This window comes from Microcaecilia unicolor, chromosome 3 (genome assembly GCF_901765095.1).
Source record: "Microcaecilia unicolor chromosome 3, aMicUni1.1, whole genome shotgun sequence".
Lineage (NCBI taxonomy): Eukaryota > Metazoa > Chordata > Amphibia > Gymnophiona > Siphonopidae > Microcaecilia > Microcaecilia unicolor.
The window spans coordinates 202,394,347-202,416,044 of record NC_044033.1 but is presented as its reverse complement, the minus strand read 5'-3'; positions in this window follow the sequence as shown (position 1 = coordinate 202,416,044).

Genomic DNA, 21,698 nt, shown 5'->3' with positions numbered 1-21,698 from the left:
ATGAGACACATTAGAGATCATTGGATAATACATGAGACTAAAAACATTAAGGAAAGGATAATGGATGATACTAGGAGGTAGAAGTCATGATGGATTGTTATGAAGCAGTCTTTGGAAGAGAGAGATTTTTAGCCTCTTCTTGAAGTTTTCTGTTCTGAAGGGAATAGGTAGAAAGCTCCATATTTTGACTCCAAGTACGGGGAATAGAAAGCTGAAAACCTAATGATCTCGAATTGTCTTTTGAAATGGTGACGCTAGCATTAGTTGTTTGTCTGTTAGACTGGACCAAACGTAGCAAAGCGGTCTTAGTCAGAAGTTCAGAGGTGAAGCCCTGTAAGATTTGAAAAACTAAACGAGCAGCTTTGAACCTGAGTCTTTTCTGCTGTGGGGGAAGCCAGTTCAGTTTGTTTAGATGAGTTGAAACACTAGTATATCTATTCAATCTGTTTATCAGTTTTACGGCTGTATTCTGTACAATTTGCAGTTTTCTCTGATATTGACACTCAATTCTATTAAACTCCAAGAGGGAAAATCTGCTTTAATAAGGAGAATTTGTTATTGCAAAGGAAAATAAAATGTAGAAAATCAACTAAGATTGAAGACACTGCGTTTTATCTATTTTCCTAAACAACCAGCGGTTGCTTCTCTGTCTTATCTTGCAGAAATGTTGAAAATCCCAGAACAATTATACCCTCCTGTTTCCAGAATATATTGTTGCCTTATTCTAAGAAATCTTCAGATCAACCATTAGTGGAGGGTTCTGAGGTACCTTTTTGATTAATTTAAATTTAACTCGGACGATAGAAGATGAAACCAGTGGAGTCCAGGCTGCTACTTTAATTGTGGATTTTGTTGTGCAACCAGATCGTGATGGGATTTTGAGGATATTTTTTTTCATCACAGACAAGAATTATGAAAGTTACAGGTTTTTCCTGAATATTTCTAGACAAACTCAACGGAGGCGCCAATTTTTTTTCTGAAATTGCATCTCTGTGTTTTGCAGTTAGGGGTATCTTCTGGCTTAATTTTCCTTGTAAACGTGTGATTAAACTACAGTCAGTTAAATATATTTCTTTGAACCAGTCATTTAATGACCTTCTTGGACGCTAAACAGGTTTTCAACTCCTTCTACTCCGTAACGTATAATTAACTTGGTGCAGTCCTTCCACCTTTTCCTTAACTATGGGGTCCTTTTACTAAGCCCCGTAACCGTTAAGTGTGCCCGATGCGCAACAAAATGGAGCTACCCGCCCGATTACGGCGTGGCTCTTGGCATTTTTTGGCGCGTGCCCGAAAAATATTTTAATTTTCAGGCGTGCGTAACGGATGCACACCAAGTGGCATTTGACGCGCATAGGTCATTACCACCCGGCTTCTTTACGGCTAGGTCAAGGGACTGGTGGTAAGGTCTCCGAACCCAAAATGGACGCGCGGCAATTTTGATTTTGCTGCATGTCCATTTTCGGCAAAAGGAGCTTTTTTTACAGGTGCACTAAAAAATGGATCGGCGCATGCCCAAAACCCGCGCCTACACTACTGCAAGTCATTTTCAGCGTGCCTTAGTAAAAGGACCCCATGGTTCTTTGAATAGTGCCTTGCCTAATACCCCTAATTGTGGATTTGTATAAAGAGGATTAAGATGGAATTCTAAGTATAATACTTCCTTTTTCTTTGAGTTTAATGTAACTCTTTGTAAGTGTGATATGTCTCTTTTCCTATTCAAGAATGTTCTTGTAACTTGTATGAATTCTTAAAAATAAATTTAAAAAATGTGTTTGGTACGATTTACCTTTGGTAAACCTGTTGCCTCGGATCTTGTAACCCACTGGATTCCAGGATATTCACTATCCTTTCCTTTAGCATCGCTTCCATAGCTTTTCCAGTAACTGAGGTGAGGTTTACCGGCCTGTAGGTTCCAACTTCTTTGTCGCTACCTTTGTGAAGAGGGACCACAGCCGCTTGTTTTCAATCCCACGGCACCTCTCCTGTCTCCAAGGATTTATTAAATAAATCATTAGGAGGACCTGCCGGAACAAAACATTTTTGAATGCATGAAATCAGTGGGTGGTCACACTAAAACGTCTGTAATTTTGAAAAAATAATCTCATCCCACCTTGCACATAAACGTAGAAAGTAACAACAAATAAAGTTGTAAATTTCATAGCCAATTTCAAGCAGTTGCTAGGAAAACAGCAAAAAAACTATAGGGGTTACTTTTTTTTTTTTTGCCTCAAGCCTATACTGCTGCAAGCCGAAAACTATTGAAGCAGTGAACATTCAGTAAACTAGGTATTTCCCTGGGCCCGGGAGGGCTCATAACCTACGTAAGTTTGTAGCTGAGGCACAAGATCACATGGAGCACACTGAACAGGCTCCACCACACTTCCAACCCCATTACAATACTTCTCCACTCCACTAGATGCACTGTACTTCCATTTTTTGTAGGTGTCCAGCCCATCTGAGTCGCCATTCCTAACTGGCAGCTATTTGTCCCTTTGAATCCAGTTAGAAGCCTTAAATAAGAGTCGCCCAACAGGATTGAACCAGTCCTGGGTTTACTCCATTTGATGCAGGGACTTGTAGTCTTGCTTTTCTTAGGGAATACAATGTGGGAAATAAGAACAACAAGTCCCAGAATGCAATGGTGCAAACCAAGGACTGGATCAACCCTGCTGGGTGAATCTGGATCACGTTGGCACCCTACTCGTATTGCATTGGCTTTAAACTTATCTTGCCACTTAACATGTAGCATCTTTTTAAGCTGTGCCAATCACAGCCCTCTAGTCCAGTGTTTTCCAAGTCCAGTCCTGGAGTACCCCTTGCCAGTCAGGTTTTCAGGATATCCACAATGAATATGTATCAAGAATTTACATATAATGGAGGCAATGTAGGCAAATCAAGTTCATGCATATTCATTGTGGATATCCTGAAAACCTGTCTGATTGTTTTATTATTGGCCTGGTTTCAGACCACGGAACAGAGTGAATTTCACAGTACTATTATACCCATGTATCTTCTCCAGAGTTGCAAGTTACTCAGTCCAGGAGGGAGCTATTTCAGGCCAGTCCCAGTTACTTGACAACACCCAACCAAAACAAATACAACAGTTTTTTTCACCATTGACAAACACTTCATTCCCCACTGCCATAACCTGAAAATTCTAGGTATAATTGTAGACAAACATTTAACATTTGATACTCAGTTTCCTCAGTAATCACAAAATCTTTCAGATATCTTTGGAAAACTAAAAAGGATCAGACCCTATTTCTCATCAGAAACATTCAGACTATTGGTACAATCATTAATATAATCCCAATTTGGATTATTGTAATGCCACATATGTGGCTGTAAGGAGAACCTGTTGAAAAAAACAGCAAACAGCTCAAAACACTGCAGCCAGGTTCGATATACAAAAATTGTTTTGAAAGGGCCTCCCCTTTATTAATCAAATTACACTGGCTTCCCATTAAAGCGAGAATCACCTTCAAATTATGTACCTTTATCTTTCAAATCCTAGACAGTACCATTAATAAACTTACCTCAAAGAAACACTAAATATGAGGCAAGAAAACTATCTCAGGCTACACCTCCCAATTGCAAAAGTGATCTACAAAACTGTCCACTCAGCAGACTTCACTTACCTGGGAACAAATGATGGAACTCCTTACCACCCAAATAGAAATATACAGGAACTATACTAGATTCCGCAAAATCCTCAAATCGTTCCTATTCAAACAAACCCTCACAAAGAAACAACCATATATCAAACAACTAATTATTACCTGAATTGGTTATTACTCTTTACCATTAGCTTCTCTTGCTTCATGTACAATTTCTCATTCATAATAGATTTTCTAAATGTTAAACATCCATAGCTATCCCAGTATGTTTACGATATTGTATTCTTACAACAAATTACTTGCTTATGCATTATTCTTTGTCATATATCCTATACTGTTTATTGTAAGCCACATTGAACTTAACTCGTTTGGGATAATGTGGGATATAAATGTCACAAATAATAACAACATGCGCGATTTGTAGTGCCCGATCCTGCCCATTGACATCAGTGCAGGTCCCATAATGCAGCAGGATGGGGTGGTCAGAAATCCAAGAGACTGGCCAAATCTCCAGCCTGGAACTGGGTAACCTGACATCTCTGGATGTGATAATTTCTTTAAGGGTGACTTGGATGACGCAGGACTGGTCCAGGATCTTACTGCCCTAAATAATCTTCAACACTCAAAAAACAAAAAAAGCCCTAATTTCACTGTTAAGAATCCTAACTGATACAAAACAAAACCAGGAAAAGTACTCATGCAATCAAACTAATTGATATATAAAGAGGTGCAGCTCAGAGATTCAAACACCCACGTGGTAGTCCATCAAGACCACTATCGGGTGGTGGCATAACACTTCATTCACGGGGTCCCTCTCTCTTATCGTGACATGGTGCAAAAGTATGCCCTGACCACTCATCAGGCAACTGCATAAAACCCTAAAAGCCAGCCTTTCGAACAAAGAATAATAATACAAAATTCAAAAAGACGTTATCACTTACAGTGGTGGAAATAAGTATTTGATCCCTTGCTGATTTTGTAAGTTTGCCCACTGACAAAGACATGAGCAGCCCATAATTGAAGGGTAGGTTATTGGTAACAGTGAGAGATAGCACATCACAAATTAAATACGGGAAAATCACATTGTGGAAAGTATATGAATTTATTTGCATTCTGCAGAGGGAAATAAGTTTGATCCCCCACCAACCCAGTAAGAGATCTGGCCCCTACAGACCAGGTAGATGCTCCAAATCAACTCGTTACCTGCATGACAGACAGCTGTCCGGCCAATGGTCACCTGTATGAAAGACACCTGTCCACAGACTCAGTGAATCAGTCAGACTCTAACCTCTACAAAATGGCCAAGAGCAAGGAGCTGTCTAAGGATGTCAGGGACAAGATCATACACCTGCACAAGGCTGGAATGGGCTACAAAACCATCAGTAAGACGCTGGGCGAGAAGGAGACAACTGTTGGTGCCATAGTAAGAAAATGGAAGAAGTACAAAATGACTGTCAATCGACAAGATCTGGGGCTCCACGCAAAATCTCACCTCGTGGGGTATCCTTGATCATGAGGAAGGTTAGAAATCAGCCTACAACTACAAGGGGGGAACTTGTCAATGATCTCAAGGCAGCTGGGACCACTGTCACCACGAAAACCAATTGGTAACACATTACGACATAACGGATTGCAATCCTGCAGTGCCGCAAGGTCCCCTGCTCCGGAAGGCACATGTGACGGCCCGTCTGAAGTTTGCCAGTGAACACCTGGATGATGCCGAGAGTGATTGGGAGAAGGTGCTGTGGTCAGATGAGACAAAAATTGAGCTCTTGGCATGAACTCAACTCGCCGTGTTTGGAGGAAGAGAAATGCTGCCTATGACCCAAAGAACACCGTCCCACTGTCAAGCATGGAGGTGAAATGTTATGTTTTGGGGGTGTTTCTCTGCTAAGGGCACAGGGACTACTTCACCGCATCAATGGGAGAATGGATGGGGCCATGTACCGTACAATTCTGAGTGACAACCTCTTCCCTCCGCCAGGGCCTTAAAATGGGTCGTGGCTGGGTCTTCCAGCACGGACAATGACCCAAAACATACAGCCAAGGCAACAAAGGAGTGGCTCAGGAAGAAGCACATTAGGGTCATGGAGTGGCCCTAGCCAGTCACCAGACCTTAATCCCATTGAAAACTTATGGAGGGAGCTGAAGCTGCGAGTTGCCAAGCGACAGCCCAGAACTCTTAATGATTTAGAGATGATCTGCAAAGAGGAGTGGACCAAAATTCCTCCTGACATGTGTGCAAACCTCATCATCAACTACAGAAGACATCTGACCGCTGTGCTTGCCAACAAGGGTTTTGCCACCAAGTATTAGGTCTTGTTTGCCAGAGGGATTAAATACTTATTTCCCTCTGCAGAATGCAAATAAATTCATATACTTTCCACAATGTGATTTTCCGGATTTAATTTGTGATGTGCTATCTCTCACTGTTACCAATAACCTACCCTTCAATTATGGGCTGCTCATGTCTTTGTCAGTGGGCAAACTTACAAAATCAGCAAGGGATCAAATACTTATTTCCACCACTGTATCTTGTGAGCCCTGCTTCGGACCAACTTGACGCCAAGGGCTCTGTGGGTGAAATCACCAGATAATCATGTAGAAACACTGCGCTCCCCTGGAACATAAGAAGCCAGACACCGTGAGTTTATATAAACTTTCTTCAGGGACTTGGGTTAGGGCTGGTTAAAACTCCACTGTAGTACTTATGAAGAAGGTGGAGTCACTCCGGATGTTGGTACGTATCTGACATCACTGAAAGAAAAACTTTATTGAAATACACAATGCAACATAGATAATATATATATATGAGTTTCCAACTTGCAATGTTCTTGAGGATCTTATAATACTAGCCTCACAATAAAGCTGCCTCAATATCAGTATTAACAGACATAAGAGAATATATGTATGTCATGAACAAAGACTTATAAGTACATAAGTGTTGCCACAGGTCCATCAAGCCCCAGCATCCTGTTTCCAACAGTGGCCGATCCAGGTCACAAATACCTGGCAAGATCCCAAAAGTTTTATGCTGCTTATCCCAGAAAAAGTGTATTTTCCCCAAGTCAATTTAATAATGGCCTATGGACTTTCCTTTAGGAAGCTGTCCAACACCTTTTTTTTTAACTCTGCTAAGCTAACTGCCGACGAGGTGAGGCGTTTTAAATTCTGACGGAGGGAGAGAGAGGGGTGTGCCTGTAACGGAGGGAGGGTGCCTGTAACGGGGAGGGGGGGGGGGGGGGGGCTGCTACATTCGGACTATAAGACGCACCAACATTTTCCTCCCAAATTTGGGAGGAAAAAAGTGCGTCTTATAGTCTGAAAAATACGGTAATTAAAATGCAGTGACTTAACTGTCTATTTTGAAGGAATCTTTCTTGAATATTTGGCTAGACTGAAGCTAGGGGAGTGAAGAAGTGATAGACACAATTCCCTCAAAGGCAAGCCGTCTCCATCAAGACAGACATTGGGTATCCGTGCCAGCATCACCCCTAGGGAGTGACAAGATGCTGAAATCATAACCTGAAACTAAAAACAAAGCCTGTGGTGTCAGAGAGCTGTGCGGCTGTCTCCAGTTCCTGTTAATAAAGAAATCCTTATTCCAAGGGACATCACTTGAGCGAATTAGCAGACCTAACACTGACTGCCTTAGAAATATGGAGAACCTGTCAGGTGCTCTGCTGACCATAAATCATTCATCTTCAGCCAGGAAGTGAACCGTGGGAGGCAGCCGAGACAGCAGCCATTGAGGTCGCTGAACTGCATTTGATGTCATTGCTTTCCATTAGATATATTTTGTTTTTATGATCTCATAAGGCAGGGTGTATAAAATTAATCCAATGAACAAGGAATACATTTAATAGCACATGGTAAACACTCCAGGTCATCACAGCATTGAATCTGCACCTGGTAATGATCCAGTGCAGCCACAGATTTCATTATTCTTCATGATTAAAAAAACAAACAAACCAAAAACTAGCAAATTACAGGATTGAACAGGGCTAACCAGGTCCCCGTCCCGGACCCTGTCCATCTCGACAGATCCACCTTAAAGAAGCGGGGATCCCCCAGCATGCACTGGGAGGAAGAGCTTTGGGCATCATGCTGCCTGCTCTCTATTCTTCCAGGGTCTGCAGGGCTGCTGCAAAGAATGGATTCATAATAAAATCGCACTTTTTCTGCTTGTCCAAAACTGGAAATCCCTGCAAAGCCCCAGATCCAGGCGAAAGAGCGCTTTAGCTGAGACCTTCAGGATTAAGCAGCCCAACCTCCTCCCCTTCCTGTTGTCCAGGAATAGCTTGAATCGGTCCCAGCAGCTGCAGAATTCAGAGGGAAAACGTCTGAGCAGGTAAGAAATTCTACCTTGCACATAGGCCACTACGCAAAAATGAAAATGTTCCCTGCACAGGCCACTTCCAACCTTGCCTCTTCATAGCACAATGCAGGCACACTTGATGGTGATGTCATCTGACAGACTTGTCTGCTGTCCACAGAGCAGTGGCGTACCAAGGGGGGGGGGCGGTCCGCCCCGGTGCACGCCGCTGGTGGGTGCCGTGGCGCGCGCCTGCTCCGAGTTCGCTAAACTTCCTTTGCTCGTTCGCTGCAGCTCCCTCTGCCCCGGGGGGGTGTCATTTTGCCGAAGGAAGGTGTAATTAGTGGGGGGGGGGCGCGCTGCACCCGGGGGGCGGGCACATCGGCGCTGCGCCCCGGGTGCCATCCAGGCAAGGAACGCCACTGCCACAGAGAACCTCAGTTACAGGTAAGCAACTCTGCTTTCCATATCTGGGAGCCCTTGAGTTCAGCTGGCACTGAGGTTGACAGAGACCCAGGTGCTACCATTTTGTCAGGCTGCAAAAATCCCCGAGTCAGGTCCCACTGCTGCAGGTCTAGCAGAGGGGGCAGCTCTATGCTATAAGGCTTCATACAATACCAGCTGCAGTCTCTCTCATAAGTACATAAGAATTGCCATACTGTCATACATGTCAGACCTCATAGACGTGCCAACTAGGAACACAAACAGATCAGCACGGACATTCATGAATCTCTATTACCCCAGCTGTAAAGGACTTAAATATAAATCCACATATGCACCCAGCTTCTCCTACATAGGCACGCAAATATGGAACGCACTACCGAAGGCCATAAAAACAATGCACGACCTAACAATCTCCGAAAACTACTGAAAACTGACCTATTCAAGAAGACATACCACAACGCTTCATCCTAACCACAGACTTTCATGAACTAGACAAACCTACCCTACACCAGACCGATAATCGAATGACTACTAATGAAAATCACGCAATACGCACTACCACTTTATTTCTCATGTCAGAAATGAACTTGCTATAGTTGACTATCTAACTTATGTTATAATTTACTCTATCACTCAGGAACCTCTATGCAATACCATACTGTACTATACTATGTATGCACCTTATGTAAAATCATTTGTAATTCTCTACCCGGAAATGGCGATCGCCATTACGGCATAATGTAAGCCACATTGAGCCTGCAAATTGGTGGGAAAATGCGGGATACAAATGCTACAAATAAATAAATAAATAAATAAATAAATACTGGGACAGACCAAAAGGTCCATCAAGCCCAGTATCCTGTTTCCAACAGTGGTCAATTCAGGTAATAAGTACCCGGCAAGATCCCAAAATAGTACCATACATTTTATGCTGCTTATCCCAGAAATAAGCAGTGGATTTTCCCCCGTCCATCTTAATAATGGCTTATGGACCTTTCTATTAGGAAGCTATCCAAACCTTTTTTAAACCCCGCTAAGCAGGGGTGTAGCCAGACATCCAATTTTGGGTGGGCCTGGGCCCAAGATGGGTGGGCAGAACTCCACCCTTTCCCACAAGTGATTTGGTCTCTCCCTCTCTCGCCTGCATGCCATATGGTCTCCCAAACATCTCCCCTCCCCCGCATACCTTTTAAATATTGTAAATTACACTTCAAAACAAGTGCTCCTTAGAATCAATACTATCAATTAATACCTCTATGGCACTTAAAATTTTTCAACAGTCGTTTTAAAGAATATAATAATCTTGACTTCAGATTTCTGGTGTGTTTATTAATTATTTGCTTCATAAACTTCACCTCTCCGCTGTACCTTTGTTATAACAGCGGGAATCCTCATTAGTCGAGATTAATGGTTTTTACTTATTCACTTTTTTTTCTTATTCATCCCTTTTAATATCACTCAGTTTTACACTTATCTTATCTTCCAGGCTTTCTCTCTGGTTTGCTCTACAGTGCGCTTCTGTTTCGTAACTTCTTCATCTGGAGCTAAACCTTTCTACTACTACTTAACATTTCTAGAGCGCTACTAGGGTTACGCAGCGCTGTACAATTTAACAAAGAGAGACAGTCCCTGCTCAAAGAGCTTACAATCTAATGCCCTGCAATTAAACACCTTTAATAAATTTCTGGCTGTGTTTACTTCTTCTTATTTTATATTGTATATAACATCTCATGTACTCACAGTTATCTCATTTCACTGTTCGACTTTTCTGTCTCTCAGCTAGAGGATATCTCAAAAATGGCGCCGATCAGCTGATTTTATTATGTCAGACGCCCTACTGGCTCTTCTTTCTCTAAGCCTATCAAAATTCACGGACCTCCCTTCCCCTCACTCTTATGCCCTCCTTTTCACTGATGTTATAAGAAAACTTTCCATTCTATTTTATTGTTCAATCCCGTTGGACTTAAGGCATCTAATCTATATATCCACCGTTGTTCCTTTTGCAACAATTTTCTATTTCTACCGCCTCCTCGTATGGATAAGGGGACATGATCAATTACTACACATTTATAATTCATGAATGCATGACCCCTTTCTAAACTGTGTTGTACCAGGGGAGCTTCCTCATAGGGAAGTCGTCCCATCCCCTTTATCATTTCTCTACAACACAAGCTGAAATAATAATTTACCTCTCTGATCCACAACTTCTGTGTCAGGGTGTGATATGTTAACTCTGCAGTATACAACATATAAGCCCTCCAGATGTCACAGGCAAACTATTTAGGAAGAAACTGGTAGGAAACCAGCCAAGGAGTCCAAGCACGTTTCGTCCAAAGTTTACTGTCAAAACATCGAATCAGTCTGCTGACCCTTAACGGCCATGTTTCTGCAAGATTTACCTGCGTCAGGAGTCTGTGAACCTATGACATAAATAAAAGACTGATTGAAAAAAAAAAACATTAAAACATCTTTAAAATATTTATATATAAACGAGATTGTTATAGTGAAAAGTGAAAAAGGATAAAATTTGCCACGCCAAAAGGGAACTTAAAAATGCAACCTGCTGTTTCTCAAAATTGGTATTTATAAAACCAGGAGTAAAATCCCAATTCTTAACTGTACAATATTTTTAAAAAATTATGGAAAACACATTCATAGCTGTATTTTTCTGCTTCTAACTTTGGAATCAATAATAACAATGTAATATAACATTAGCATCTCTTAAACAATACACTTCTAGTCAAAATATAATTCAACTCTCTCTTTCTCCTTCTCACCGGCCTCTACATAAGAGTTAAATTAATATCCCAGGACCTGGGGTTTCTTTCTCAGATTCTGCTAATTAGAAGCTGGGAGTCCTCTCCAGGGGGACAAAGAAGTTTGGTACCTGCAGTGCCCTGAATAGAAATGATATTAAAAATTCTCCAAGCTTTAATCTTATTCACATGCTTGTTGCGGTCTCACCCCCCTCCCCCTCATAAGGGTTGTATAAACAGTAATGTAAATATAATTTTCCTGTTTTTTTTATTGACAGGTTATTCAATTGTTAATCCTGATGTTATCTTCAAGATCAAAAAGGAAGTTAAGAATTATTTCACACTGTGGCTGGGACATGAATAAACAAATGTTTTGAATTTAAAGGGCAGCAGATGGGTCGTTAACATCAAACATTTACTATTCATTTCCTAATGTGATATAATTGGGCCCTTGGTGAATCCTTGTAGACATTTTTTTTCTCACTGCAGGTCTTTCGATTGTCTGTGTTCTTGCTGGGGATTTAAAAAAGAGGCAGCCCCCCCCCCCCCCATACACACCCCATTCATAGATATCCTGAAGCAGAGACTTTTGAGGAGAATCCGTCTCTTGTAACAAGTATAAAATTCTTCCTGGATGTTTTTATGGAGGTCAGGCAGTATCATTTAAGAATTTAGCACTGGGAAGGCAGGAGGGGGGGGTCACCCTTTCTTTCTTTGGCTGGGGAGGTTCTGCCCCCCCCCCCCCCCCACTGTGCGCCACTACCAGCGCTACGGAAAATTGTTCTGTATTTTTTACTGCAGCAATTACACAGCGGTAATCGGGTAGCGATGCATTAGCACAGGAGACCTTACTGCTATGTTAACGGGTGGCGGAAAATGCTCCCCCTGAAATGGCCATGTGGCAAGTGCGAACTTACCGCATGGCCATTTCTTTTTTTTCACTGTGGTAACAAAACCACGAGCTGCGGCTAGTGCAGGGCCTCTTAGTTTGGGTTATCTGATGGATGCAGAGGGACCAGGTGGGGCAGGCTGGCAGCACAAATCAGTACCTCCAACTTGTGAAGCATTGTTGACTGGGAATCCTCAAGTATATTTGTCTGTAAGTGGTTTCTTTGGGGTCCCCCCCCTCATTGGCTGAATTAAATAATAATAATTAAAAACCTGCTACCAAGTTTCTGGAATTTTGTGAAAATTATACAGCACCACGGGCCTTTAAAAATGGAACACAGTTCTTTAATGAATGAGCCTTGACAAAAAGACCCGACACGGGCCGTGTTTCGGTGACTAGCACCTGCGTCAGGGGTCACAGTGATGACGTGGAAAACTTGGGGAATAACTCGAATATATTCCTCTACAATATATTATTCCTTACCCCACGTCTCATGTAGTAAAAGCTACAAAGCACCAAGGCACTTTCACTTTCTGTATCAAAATGGACTTTAGTTTGTACTTCGTTCCCTCTCTTTTGTTATATGTGAAAATTATACAGCCCATTTTGCACACATTTTCATATTGCCATCAGAACAGAAAACAGCTACCGTAGCTTAAGTGTCCTCTTTCCAAAGGCTGCTTCATAACAATCCATTGACTTCTACCTCTTAGTCTCACTCACACAGGTTGCATATACTGCAGCAGGACATGTTTACCCACTCATTTAACCATTTCTCTGACCTCATGTGCAACTTTCTTTAAATCAATCGCCTTACTTACTACTACTACTACTACTTAACATTTCTAGAGCGCTACTAGGGTTACGCAGCGCTGTACAATTTAACAAAGAGAGACAGTCCCTGCTCAAAGAGCTTACAATCTAATAGACAAGTGAACGGTCGGTCCGATCGGGGCAGTCAAATTGGGGCAGTCTGGATTCACTGAACGGTAAGGGTTAGGTGCCGAACGCAGCATTGAAGAGGTGGGCTTTAAGCAAAGACTTGAAGATGGGCAGGGAGGGGGCTTGGCGTAAGGGTTCAGGAAGGTTGTTCCAAGCATAGGGTGAGGCGAGGCAGAATGAGCGGAGCCTGGAGTTGGCGGTGGTGGAGAAGGGTACTGAGAGGAGGGATTTATCCTGTGAACGGAGGTTACGGGCGGGAACGTAAGGGGAGATGAGGGTAGAGAGGTAGTGAGGGGCAGCAGACTGAGTGCATTTGTAGGTAAGAAGGAGAAGCTTGAATTGAATGCGGTATCTGATCGGAAGCCAGTGAAGTGACCTGAGGAGAGGGGTGATATGAGTATATCGGTTCTGGCGGAATATGAGACGTGCAGCAGAGTTCTGAACAGACTCTTCCTACTTTCTTACCCTTCTATATGTTACATCTTTGCTTTACCCTTCACTACCAATTAAAATGTTCTATTATGTATTGTGTTATTGTAAATAGTTATGATTGAGCTACTGATCGAGCAAGTGACACCATCACATTGGGAGTTAAGCTAAGTAACCGGTGGCTCAGCACAGCAACATACTGTAAAGCAGTGTAGTTTCTTTTGTATACAGACATTCTCTGTGATTTCCTTCTTTTTGTGGAAACAGGCAATGATCTGCTGCTTGTCTTTTTGGATCAGTTACATCTACTTAACAGCTAGATCTTATTTTCTGATATTTCTGGACATTTGTGTGGAGTTTTTTGGGGGGGGGCCATATGATGCTGCGCCGGGCTCATGCCTTATAGCCCGTTATCTTTGGGCTGGCTGGGTGGCGTTACTGAATTCCCCCGTTTTTCTCCACTTTAATTGGTGTTTTTGCCAAAGTAAGCTGCAGAACATTGGACCCTGTATTTTTGTATAGAATTTACACAGGTAGTGTGGAACTGTGTTTTTGAATTTCAAATTGTAAATAGTATACCATGCCATACTTTGTATTGTTTTTGAATATTTTTACTGCTGTAATTGTCTATGATCTATTCTTAGTGTACACTGCCTCGAGTGAATTCCTTCAAAACGGCAGTAAATAAATCCTAATAAATAAATAAATAGTATCATCCATTATCCTTTCCTATAATGCTTTTGATATCATGCGTTACACCGATGGTCTCTAATTGTACTCATGCCTCACACTAACATTATTGGCTTTTGCCTCACCTAGAATGTAAACCGCACTGAACCCTGAAAAGGGGATATTAGGGTATTTCAATTTGAAATCAGAACATTTTCAGCTCTCTATTCCCCGTACTTGGAGTTAAAATGTGGAACTTTCTACCTATTCCCATCAGAACAGAAAACAGCTACCTCAACTTCAGGAAGAGGCTAAAAACCTCTCTTCCCATCCACCCCCTCTTCTTCCATCATGACTTCTACTTCCTAATATTATCCAATATCCTTTCTTATAATGTTTTTGGTCTCACACATTACACCAGTGGTCTCTAATTGTTCTCATACCTCACACTAACATTATCTGCTTTTGTCTGACCAAGAATGTAAACCGAAACTGAACCCTGGAAAGGGGATATTAATGGTATAGAAGAATTGATTTGATTTGATAATGGCACTTTTTAATGTATAAAAAGAAATAAAGTTGTTTTCTGATATTTCTTGTGTATCCAGTTTATTTTGGGGCCTTTATGTGGATGACACGAAGATAGCCAATGGAGTGGATACCCTGGAGGGAGTAGAAACGATGAGAAGGGATCTCCGAAAGTTAGAAGAATGGTCGAGGGTCTGGCAGTTAAAATTTAATTTTTAAATATTCTGGGTTTATAGCAAATTCTGGTTTCTATTTAGTAAACTTAACGATATTTAAAGAAACCAAAAGAAAAACAGACAAAACAAAATGTGTCCTATGTGTATAAAACTTAATAAATATCCTATATAATAAAACGCACCTCCAACATTCTGAAGCTGACTGCATGGCTGAGGCATTCCTGCTCTCTGTATCCATCTCCTGAATTGACATCACGTACTTCCGGGTTCGTCACAAGCAGAAGTGACCAACCACACAAGGTTTCTCGGCTTCAGAATGTTGGAGGTGCATTCTATTAAATAGGATTGGTCAGTTCCTTGAAGCACAGCCAGAGCTCAACATCCTGCACAGTAAAGCTCAGACACCACAGAGAGAGGGGGGGGGGGGGGGCTGACATCACAGAGAGGGAGGGAGGGGGGGCCTGACACCAGAGGGGGGGAGGTATCTCTGTCACACACACACACACTCTCTCACACAGTCAATGTCTTTTTCTCTCACACACTGTCTCTCCCACACTCTATGTCTCACACTGTATCACATTCACTCTCTATGTGTCACACAGTCACTCACACACTCTCATACACTCAGTCTCACAGAGAGTCTGTGTCTCACACACACATTTCCTCTCTTGCACACACTGTATCTGTGTGAAACACACACTCTCTCACACTGTCTCACATATGCACTTGCACACACTCTCAGTCTCACACACACACTCTCTCTCTCACAGACACACTCGCAACCAGACTCACTCTCTCTCTCTCTCTCACACACACACACTAGCACATTCACTCTCTCACACACAGTCACTCTCACATACACTCTCTCAAACATACACACTCCGAGGAAACCCTTGCTAGCGCCCGTTTCATTTGTGTCAGAAACGGGCCTTTTTTACTAGTATCTTTATAAAGTTTTAAATAGTGCTTAGTTTTTTTGGTGTATCACAACGACTCGAAGACTCGAGATATGTAAAAAATACCCTTCCACCATCATAGCACTCCCTACCTCCACTCCTATCTGATATAACATATTGAATTAAACAGTCTTAAGAGGAGTCAGCAGCTACTTAGCTTTCATTAGCTGGGGAGGAGGGTCTTCTTAGCGTTCTCAATTAGATCTTGCTATGCAGGAACTGGTGTGAGCCCTGAATCGGTGAGACATTTCTGCTTCAAAATCAATCTGTGACTATATCAAAACAATGTTGATCATTTGGTGTGATTGGTTCCCTCACCAAGATATGAACCTTAATACAATAATTCTGAAATTCTTCTCCGTTAATATGATTGCCATAATATTCCTATGCACCTTATCTGTTATATATACTCTGATTCTCTATTTCATCAATGTGATTGTAGTTGTATTATATTGTAAGCCACATTGAGCCTGCAAGTAGGTGGGAAAATGGGGGATATTAATGCAGCAAAATAAAGATACTGGCGTCCTCAGGGGAACTAATCTAGAAAAAGTGTGATAATAAAAGTTAAAACATGAAAAAGAAAGAATCCAAAAAAATCAAGCATAAAATGTTTCAAAAACACTATCCAGCTTATAATCGAAAGAGAAAAACGGCTATATTGCGACCCAAATCGGGAGATGGGCGTCTTTCTCCCGTGGGCGCCCAAATCGGTATAATCGAAAGCCAATTTTGGGTGTTTCCAACTACAATCCGTCGTGGAAACGGGTAAAGTTGATGGGGGCGTGTTGGAGGCGGAACTGGGGCATGGTTATCGGCCGAGGAGAAATGGGCGTCTTTAGCTGATAATCGGAAAAAAAAGGCGTTTTTACCGCGATTTTGGGTCACTTTTTTGGACCCTTTTTTTCTCGAACAGGTCCCAAAAAAGTGCCCCAACTGACCAGATGACCTCCCCGGACTCCCCCAGTGGTCACTAAACCCCTCCCACCAAAAAAAACCCACTTTACAAACTTTTTTTCCAGCCTCTATGCCAGCCTCAAATGCCGTACCCACCTCTATGACAGCAGAATGTGTTCTATCCTGCGACAGCCTTTCCCTGGTTCTGATGTGGCTCTCGGGTGAGTGTGACACCTTTTCTGTTATGCGCACTGCAGAGTCACATCAGCAATGCATTGTGGTGGGTGTAGGGTATTGGGCTCCGTGATTCCACTAGCTTGTGGCAAATGCTCACGATGTTGGTAGTTGGTAGGCTCTATTCCCATGGTGCTTTTCCCCCTGCTTACTGGGTCAGAGTGTGCCCTGTTTTGTTTCCGGTAGTCCATGAGGTAGTGGCCATTTTTGTAAGCCAGTTTTAGATCCCTTTCATGTGTTAGCCACGTTACAGAACTTAGTTCTTACCTTGAATGTGGCTGAAAGAGGGCATTGTACAGCATTCTGCCAGCTCTGACCCACTGCTCATCTCAGTACCAGGGAGACTCGTTGCCAGTGGGGCACAACCTCTGATCTGCAGTTAACTGTGAGTAAGCGTGCTTATTCCAATAAAGGACGTTTTCGGAGAGACTAGTCTTCAGGTGTCAACTGCTGTGCCAATGTTATATAGCAGCAACAAGTCCTAGAGGCCTGCATGTATGCAGGTCCCTGGAGCACTTTTAGTGGGTACCGCAGTGCACTTCAGCCAGGTGGACCCAGGCCCATCCCCCCCCACCTGTAACACTTGTGCTGGTAAATGGGAGGTCTCCAAAACCCACTGTACCCACATGTAGATGCCCCCTTCACCCCTAAGAGCTATTTGTGGGTAGTGGGTTTTGGGGGAGGGGGGTTGGGTGCTCAGCACACGTGGTAAGGGAGCTATGCATGTGGAAGTGTTGTCTGAAGTCCACCGCACTGACCTCTAGGGTGCCCAGTTGGTGTCCTGGCATGTCAGGGGGGCGAGTATACTACGAATCGTGGCCCCTCCCATGACCAAATGGCTCGGATTAGGACGTTATTGAGCTGGGCATTTTTAGTTTCCATTATCACTAACAAAAAAAAAACGCCCAGCTGAAAAACGACCATTTTTTCGAAAATACGGTCTGTCCCACCTCTTCACGTACCCGTTTTTGGACATAGACGCCCATGGAGATAGGCGTTCGCGTTCAATTATGCCCCTCCACGTAGACCATATAAAGTTGAATCAAAATTGGTTAAAGTAGCTCTATAATCGCTGCATTGTTACTTACATACCAGCAACTGTGGGAAGGAGCAACTCCCATCTGAGTTTGAATGCACGAACGTCCACACATGCGTACTACTTATAATGGCTGTCAGCTGACTTACCAGTGCGGGAACACATTTTTTTTTAAACAAGAGATTGCCACTCTATTTCCCTGTTCAGGCCACTAGGGGCCACTGTGTTCCACCAGAAAATAAGTTCTTGCTCCTTGCTCAGAAGGATCCTAGGAACATCTCCACCATGGGGTAAAAAAACCTGAATAACCACTACAAATTTGTAATCTTCAATGACATGATGTTCCTGTGTCCAGTGATCTACCAAAGGTGCTTCGCATTAATGATTTCTTAGTTTGCTTAAATGTTACCCTATCCTTTGTTTGATCCGTCTATTCGTATGTCCGATGTACCACTTAGCACACGAGCAAACTATTCCATAGACGACCTGGGAGGAAAAGAATATGGAATATGGAAGACCAGTGTTCTTCACTGCTGGAAAGATGGAATTTCAGGTAACTGTTTTGGAAAGGATCTCAGAGGGCGTAAAGGTTGATAACATCTCAGAGTGGCACTGAGTGTTGGGGAAATACAACCATTCAATATTTTAAAAAACAACAATAAAATTAGAAACTTCATAGGAAACCAGCGTAAAGACTTCAAAATAGGGGTCACATGATAACGATCACTCTTGCTACAGAATTTTGAGCAACTTGCAGAGCCCTCAGTGCACTACCCGCAGTTCCTATAAACAGGCCGTTGCAGTACTCCAACGAAGGACAGACCACAGATTGAACAATCTTATGAATGTTGGCCCCTGTGGCAAAAGGTCTGATATGTCTCACAATCTTAAGTTTATAAAAGACCTTCGAAATCATACTTTGAACTTGTTTCAAGCCTCTTCTCGTAAGTTTTTTTCTGGTGGACACCCCGTGTCATTTTGGTTGCTCTCCAAATGCTGAAGGTGCAGGAGGACACATGCTGGAGTAACCTTCACTGAAAGGGTGGTGAATTCATGGAATGGCCTTCTAGAAGAGGTAGTGGAAGTCAAGACTGTATCTGAATTCAAGAAAGCTTGGGACAAGTACAAGGACCTCTAAGAAATGGGCAGACTGGATAGGCCATCCTCAGCCATTATTACTCCTAGGTCCCTCTTCCGGTCTGTGCACATATTACATACAACTCCTTTGGAATTCTTCACCCCAAATGCATCACTCTACATTTCTTCATGTTAAAGCTTAACCGCCAAACATTTGCACATAGTAACATAGTAAGTGACGGCAGAAAAAGACCTGAACGATCCATCCAGTCTGCCCAACAAGATAAACTCATTTTACATGGTATGTGATACTTTATATGTATAGATAGTAACACAGTAGATGACGGCAGAGAAATACCTGTACGGTCCATCCAGTCTGCCCAACAAGATAAACTCATTTTACATGGTATGTGATACTTTATATGTATAGATAGTAACACAGTAGATGACGGCAGAGAAATACCTGTACGGTCCATCCAGTCTGCCCAACAAGATAAACTCATTTTACATGGTATGTGATACTTTATATGTATAGATAGTAACACAGTAGATGACGGCAGAGAAAGACCTGTACGGTCCATCCAGTCTGCCCAACAAGATAAACTCATATGTGCTACTTTATGTGTATACCTGACCTTGATTTGTATCTGCCATTTTCAGGGCACAGACCGTAGAAGTCTGCCCAGCACTAGCCCCGCCTCCTAACCACCAGTGCTGCCACCCAATCTCTGCTAAGCTGAGGATCCATTTCTTCTGAACAGGATTCTTTATGTTTATCCCACTTACTTTTGAATTCCGTTACCATTTTCATCTCTACCACCTCCCTCGGGAGGGCATTCCAAGTATCCACCACTCTCTTCTAATTTGTGGGTGGGTGTGGAACTCCCCAGACAGCATCCCAGCTAATAAAAAAAGTGTCCTTCTGTCTCAGCCCCTTCCTCTGGATGATGGCATCCCACTGCAAACCTACCCACCCCATTAACCTTGAAATTTCTCAGGGAAACTCCTAAATACTGGCCAGACATTGCAGATCCAAGCAGTAGGTAAGTTAGTGTGACTAAGAGGGGATGTTATCAATGTGGGCTATTGTTAAGTCGGCCCCATTTTACGAACTGAGACCCTCTGCCAAAATAACCCGACGTAACAGTAGCCCATGTTGATAACTTCCCCTAAATGCATATAGACGTGGAGGAGTGGCCTAGTGGTTAGGGTGGTGGACTTTGGGGAACTGAGTTCGATTCCCACTTCAGGCACAGGCAGCTCCTTGTGACTCTGGGCAAGTCACTTAATCCTCCATTGCCCCATGTAAGCCGTATTGAGCCTGCCATGAGTGGGAAAGCGCAGGGTACAAATGTAACAAAAAAAATATTTGAAAGGTGTTAATCCGCAAACAAACCATTTCCAGAGACAGAAAGGTGGTAGAACTGGAGGACGAAAGGAGGCAGACTCAGGAAAAATGTCATTAAGTATTTTTTCATTGAGAGGGTGGTAGATACCTGGAATGCCCTCCCGTGGGAGGTAGTAGAGACGCAAACGGTAACAGAATTCAGAAATGCATGGGACAAACACAAAGGAATCCTGTTTAGTAGGACTGGATCCAAAGAAGGTTAGCAGAGATTAAGGTAGGAAAGCCAGGGCTTGGCAGACTTCTACTGTCTATACCCCTAAAACTAGCAAGGACAAACCAAGATCAGGAATACATACCATATGCAATGAGTTTATCTTGTTGGGCAGACTGGATGGACCGTACAGGTGTTATCTGTTGTCACCTACTATGTTACTATTCCGAATGTATGAGAACGACAAGAGTTAGGTTTGAAGATCTGGGGACTGCAGCCGCATGGCTCAACAATTTGTGCTAGTTCAAGCCAGGGACGGATTAAGGCCAGCTGAAGCCCTAAGCACAGTCCAACAACGGTGCCCCTCGGTCCTTCCATTGATGAGCTCGACAAGACAATGACTCAATAAGAGCTGAGAAATATTATTGTACGAAACAAAACATCATATATAAATTTGTAACGATTAGAAAAACACTGAAACTGATGTTGGATAACGGACGTGGCAGGCGACAGTGAAAGAGCTAGGGGGAAAAAATTCTGTGGTTCCCCAAGCGCCTGCTTATTTGGCTTAATGGTTAATCCAGGGCTGGTTCGAGCCCTTTAGAAGTCTGTAACCAACCATCCAGCATATGCTTGCGTATTTTTCCACGATACATCTGAATCGATGACGAAAAGTCTGTGCGGTTGTGCTCTGCCCACTCAGAGCCTCTCCCCCCTAGAGCCATAAATTCTGTAACATCTTTTCCTTAAAACTATTCCTCGTTTCCAGAGTTCAGACCAACCTTTGGAGCTGGCCATGCTCAAAGATTCTGCTTTCCCAGCATCCAGTGAGCTGCACTTGCTGCAAGCCTTTTACTGACATGTCGAAACCCATCCAGGTAGGTCTCCCTCCAGGCACATCTGCTGCTCCAGACACTCCTCCTCTCCTTCCCTCTTCTCCCCACCCCCTGGCACAGGTTTCTGAGCATGCTCCGAAACACCCAAGCCATCCCAAATTAAAATCCATGGTCAGGGTGACTGGATCATACCATATAAAAGTCACCAGGGCTGTATCACGTACATGCAACAGGACTACACCGGGTCCCTGACTTGTTCCTCCTGTCTGGACACACTACAGCTATCGGCTATCTCAACAGATCCACCTTAAGGAGGCGGGATCCCCCAGCATGCC